The 6000-nt window shown below is 39.7% G+C and overlaps 1 pseudogene; it reads left to right on the top strand.

Annotated features, from left to right (window-relative positions):
• Positions 1-4062: 4062 nt before the first annotated feature.
• LOC133002561 (5S ribosomal RNA) lies at positions 4063-4181 on the top strand (annotated as a pseudogene).
• The last annotated feature ends 1819 nt before the right edge of the window (positions 4182-6000 follow it).

Raw genomic sequence — 6000 nt, 5'->3', positions numbered from 1 at the left:
GATGAAAAATTCAAGAATTTAACCATTTCTTCCAAAAAAAGGCTTATCTCCCTGTTTCCAGCGCTTTTCTGACACTGGAGCTGATATGTGATGAAAAAGTCAAAATGTTAACCATTGCTTCCAAAAACGGCTTATCTCACTGTTTCCAGCTGTTTAGTGACATTTGGGATGATGTGTGATGAAAAATTCAAGAATTTAACCATTTCTTCCCAAAAAAGGCTTATCTCCCTGTTTCCAGCGCTTTTCTGACACTTGAGCTGATATGTGATGAAAAAGTCAGAAATGTTAACCATTGCTTCCAAAAAAGGCTTATCTCCCCGTTTCCAGCTGTTTAGTGACATTTGGGATGATGTGTGATGAAAAATTCAAGAATTTAACCATTTCTTCCAAAAAAAAGGCTTATCTCCCTGTTTCCAGCGCTTTTCTGACACTTGAGCTGATATGTGAAGAAAAAGTCAGAAATGTGAACCATTGCTTCCAAAAAAGGCTTATCTCCCCGTTTCCAGCTGTTTAGTGACATTTGGGATGATGTGTGATGAAAAATTCAAGAATTTAACCATTTCTTCCAAAAAAAGGCTTATCTCCCTGTTTCCAGCGCTTTTCTGAGACTTGAGCTGATATGTGATAAAAAAGTCAAAATGTTAAACATTGCTTCCAAAAAAGGCTTATCTCCCCGTTTCCAGCTGTTTAGTGACATTTGGGAAGATGTGTGATGAAAAATTCAAGAATTTAACCATTTCTTCCAAAAAAAAGGCTTATCTCCCTGTTTCCAGCGCTTTTCTGACACTTGAGCTGATATGTGATGAAAAAGTCAGAAATGTTAACCATTGCTTCCAAAAAAGGCTTATCTCCCCATTTCTAGCTGTTTAGTGACATTTGCGAAGATGTGTGATGAAAAATTCAAGAATTTAACCATTTCTTCCCAAAAAAGGCTTATCTCCCTGTTTCCAGCGCTTTTCTGACACTTGAGCTGATATGTGATGAAAAAGTCAGAAATGTTAACCATTGCTTCCAAAAAAGGCTTATCTCCCCGTTTCCAGCTGTTTAGTGACATTTGGGATGATGTGTGATGAAAAATTCAAGAATTTAACCATTTCTTCCAAAAAAAGGCTTATCTCCCTGTTTCCAGCGCTTTTCTGACACTTGAGCTGATATGTGAAGAAAAAGTCAGAAATGTGAACCATTGCTTCCAAAAAAGGATTATCTCCCCGTTTCCAGCTGTTTAGTGACATTTGGGATGATGTGTGATGAAAAATTCAAGAATTTAACCATTTCTTCCAAAAAAAGGCTTATCTCCCTGTTTCCAGCGCTTTTCTGAGACTTGAGCTGATATGTGATAAAAAAGTCAAAATGTTAAACATTGCTTCCAAAAAAGGCTTATCTCCCTGTTTCCAGCGCTTTTCTGACACTGGAGCTGATATGTGATGAAAAAGTCAAAATGTTAACCATTGCTTCCAAAAACGGCTTATCTCACTGTTTCCAGCTGTTTAGTGACATTTGGGATGATGTGTGATGAAAAATTCAAGAATTTAACCATTTCTTCCCAAAAAAGGCTTATCTCCCTGTTTCCAGCGCTTTTCTGACACTTGAGCTGATATGTGATGAAAAAGTCAGAAATGTTAACCATTGCTTCCAAAAAAGGCTTATCTCCCCGTTTCCAGCTGTTTAGTGACATTTGGGATGATGTGTGATGAAAAATTCAAGAATTTAACCATTTCTTCCAAAAAAAGGCTTATCTCCCTGTTTCCAGCGCTTTTCTGACACTTGAGCTGATATGTGAAGAAAAAGTCAGAAATGTGAACCATTGCTTCCAAAAAAGGCTTATCTCCCCGTTTCCAGCTGTTTAGTGACATTTGGGATGATGTGTGATGAAAAATTCAAGAATTTAACCATTTCTTCCAAAAAAAGGCTTATCTCCCTGTTTCCAGCGCTTTTCTGACACTGGAGCTGATACGTGATGAAAAAGTCAAAATGTTAACCATTGCTTCCAAAAACGGCTTATCTCACCGTTTCCAGCTGTTTAGTGACATTTGGGATGATGTGTGATGAAAAATTCAAGAATTTAACCATTTCTTCCAAAAAAAGGCTTATCTCCCTGTTTCCAGCGCTTTTCTGACACTGGAGCTGATATGTGATGAAAAAGTCAAAATGTTAACCATTGCTTCCAAAAAAGGCTTATTTCCCCGTTTCCAGCTGTTTAGTGACATTTGGGATGATGTGTGATGAAAAATTCAAGAATTTAACCATTTCTTCCAAAAAAAGGCTTATCTCCCTGTTTCCAACGCTTTTCTGACAATGGAGCTGATATGTGATGAAAAAGTCAAGATATTAACCATTGCTTCCAAAAAAGGCTTATCTCCCCGTTTCCAGCTGTTTAGTGACATTTGGGATGATGTGTGATGAAAAATTCAAGAATTTAACCATTTCTTCCAAAAAAAGGCTTATCTCCCTGTTTCCAGCGCTTTTCTGACACTGGAGCTGATATGTGATGAAAAAGTCAAAATGTTAACCATTGCTGCCAAAAAAGGCTTATCTCCCCGTTTCCAGCTGTTTAGTGATATTTGGGATGATGTGTGATGAAAAATTCAAGAATTTAACCATTTCTTCCAAAAAAAGGCTTATCTCCCTGTTTCCAGCGCTTTTCTGACACTGGAGCTGATATGTGATGAAAAAGTCAAGATATTAACCATTGCTTCCAAAAAAGGCTCATCTCCCCGTTTCCAGCTGTTTAGTGACATTTGGGATGATGTGTGATGAAAAATTCAAGAATTTAACCATTTCTTCCCAAAAAAGGCTTATCTCCCTGTTTCCAGCGCTTTTCTGACCCTTGAATGTTCATTTCCAAATGTTGAATGTAGAGGACTAAGGGGATACTTTGAAAAAATAAAGAAGTTTATAAATAAATACTGGAAAGGGGAATTGGCGGTAAGGATTGAATGGAAGAAGCTGTGGCTGTTTGGTGTGAATGAAAGACTGAAAGAATTGATGCAATGTAAATCTCATGAACCGCCACAGGGCTGAGGGGTAGAGTGGTCGTCCTCCAACCTGAAGGTCGGTGGTTCGATCCCCAGTCTGAACCATCTGCATGCCGAAGTGTCCTTGGGCAAGATGCTGAACCCTGAATGGCCCCCCCTAGAATAACTAAGTGCTGCGAATAGATGCATTGTATGAATGTGTGTATGAATGGGTGAATGTGAAACTGTACTGTAAAGCGCTTTGAGTGGTCATCATCAGACTAGAAAAGCGCTATATAAATACAAATCCATTTACCAAATACATTTAACTATATGCTGAGCCATGCGAGGTATGCAGTTAAAATAAGAACGAACACTATTAGAAAAGGAAATGTGATGTATGGACTGTGTTTAAAAACTTAACAGAAAGGGACGTGAGACAGATATGGAGCTTTATTGGAGAAGAGGAGTCCAGAAAATGATTTGTGGACAAAAGCACTTTTATTGAAATAATAAATGGAGATGTGAATGAGGTGAGATGAATTTAGGTTAAAAGGGATGTTTCTTTTTATGATTTGATTTTGATTTTATTAATTTATTGATTTGTGTGTTTCCTGTGTAGTATGTGATATGCATGCTAAATGTACAGGCCCGGAACGGGGCCGGCATTGCACAAAGTTTGTTAAAAAGTGATGTACATGCAATGAATGTAAATGCAATATATTTTTGATAATAAAAATAAAATAAAAAATACGCCCCATCTCGTCTGATCTCAGAAGCTAAGCAGGGTCGGGCCTGGTTAGTACTTGGATGGCAGACTGCCTGGGACTACCAGGTGCTGTACGCTTTTTCCTCTTTTTTCTACTTTTCCCTGATGTATTCACATGTATAAATAAGGTTTAGTGGTTGGACTCATTCGCTTACGGCCACACCAACCTGAATACGCCCGATATCGTCTGATCACGGAAGCTAAGCAGAGTCGGTTCTGGTTAGTACTTGGATGGCAGACTGCCTGGGACTACCAGGTGCTGTACGCTTTTTCCTCTTTTTTCCACTTTTCCCTAATGTATTCACATGTATAAATAAGGTAGGGTGGGTGGACTCATTAGCTTACGTCCACACCAACCTGAAAACGCCTGATCTCGTCTGGTCACCGAAGCTAAGCAGGGTCTGGCCTGGTTAGTACTTGGATGGGAGACTGCCTGGGAATACAAGGTGCTGTAAGCTTTTTTCACTTTTCCCTGATGTATTCACATGTATAAATAAGGTATAGTCAATCAATCCATCAAATTTTATTTGTATAGCCCATATTCCCAAATCACAATTCGTCTCATAGGGCTTTAACATGGTGTGACATTCTCTGTCCTTAACCCTCAGCAAGAGTAAGGAAAAACTACTAAAAACCCTTTTAAAAGGTAAAAATACGTAGAAACCTCAGAGAGAGCCACATGTGAGGGATCCCTCTCCCAGGACGGACAGAAGTGCAATAGATGTCAAGTTTAGTAAAACATCATCGGGAATAAAGTTTTTAGCAGCATCAATGAGGGTAAACATTTTGAATGATAACTCCAATACTATATGTCCAGCAGTCCTGCTGCAATCATAGTCTATGGTCAGCAGCCAGCAAGATCATGATCCAGCATCAAGATGGGATCCACTATAGTCCACAGTCATTGTCCACTGCCGCCAGTTAGGATCCATCATCAGCCGCCGCCTCGGTCGTGGTCCACCACCATCCAATGCCAACGCGACAAAGGATCCTCCATTACCACTACGATCAGCCCGCACGATATAGAATCCGCCATACTGGATCCACCATTGCGACCTCTGATGCGCGATCCACAAATCATAATCCATGGTGCGGCCACAGCTGTGGCCCTGCATCTGCGGGTGATAAGGCACAGAAACTCCGGGGAAGGGGTCAAGTTAGTAACATGTAGTGACGAGATAAGAATTACTTTGATGTGATAAGGATGGAGAAGAGGAAGGAGAAGCTGGAAAGAGAAGCTTCGTGTGTCATGTGTCATAAATTCCCTTTGCGCCTTAGCATCATCAAAGGTTTCTCATCAATGATACAATGATACAGGCCGAACTTGAGGGTACACTGAGGCTCAAGGTACATCTGACTGGCTACTGGTTTGTATTGTAGTACGATGAAAACTACGTGGCCCACTCAGTAGATCAGAAATCAATACCTCTATGCCTTTTTAAACTAAAAGCTTCCTATTTTGGAACATAGAACGAGTTACTTTCTGCCGCACTAATTAGCTCTAACTATAAGCTTTATTGTAAAGGAAGGTTTTGAGTCTACTTTTAAATGAACAGAGCGTGTCTGCTTCCCTAACTGAAAGTGAGAGATTATTCCACAGCAGTGGGGCTTGATGGCTAAAAGCTCTGGCTCCTACTCTACTTTTAGAGACTTTAGGGACAACAAGTAAACCTGAATTCTGGGAGCGGAGTGCTCTAGTGGGTTGATAAGGTATTAACAGCTCTTTAAGGTAAAAAGGCGTCATATTATTAAGGGCCTTGAAGGTGACGAGGAGAATTTTAAATTCTATTCTAGATTTAACTGGAAGCCAGTGAAGCAATGCTAATACTGGAGAAATGTGCTCTCTTTTCTTGGTTCTTGTCAGGACACGTGCTGTGGCATTTTGGACCAGCTGCAGAGTCTTTAACGACTTACTGCTGGGGCCTGATAATAATGAATTACAATAGTCCTGTAACGGTTTGTTGAGGGAGAGATGGACCCAGGATGCAGAGGTATAAAATAAAGTAATTTAATATAACAAAAGTCTTTCAACAAGACACAAAACACATGAGGACTGAGGACGCTAATCACCGACAGGACAGAAAAAACACACAAGGAACACGAGTCTACAAAATAAGAAAGGAAACAGAAAACCCAGAGTGAAATAACAAACTAAAATGACAGAACATCACAAGTCCAGACTCGAATTAAAAAAGTTTCTGCATCTTTTTGCGAAAGGACATGTCTGATTTTTGAGATATTACGCAAGTGGAAAAAGGCGGTCCTAGAAATTTGAAA

This window comes from Limanda limanda, chromosome 5 (genome assembly GCF_963576545.1).
Source record: "Limanda limanda chromosome 5, fLimLim1.1, whole genome shotgun sequence".
Classification (NCBI taxonomy): Eukaryota; Metazoa; Chordata; class Actinopteri; order Pleuronectiformes; family Pleuronectidae; genus Limanda; species Limanda limanda.
This window is presented reverse-complemented; position numbering and strand designations above follow the sequence as displayed.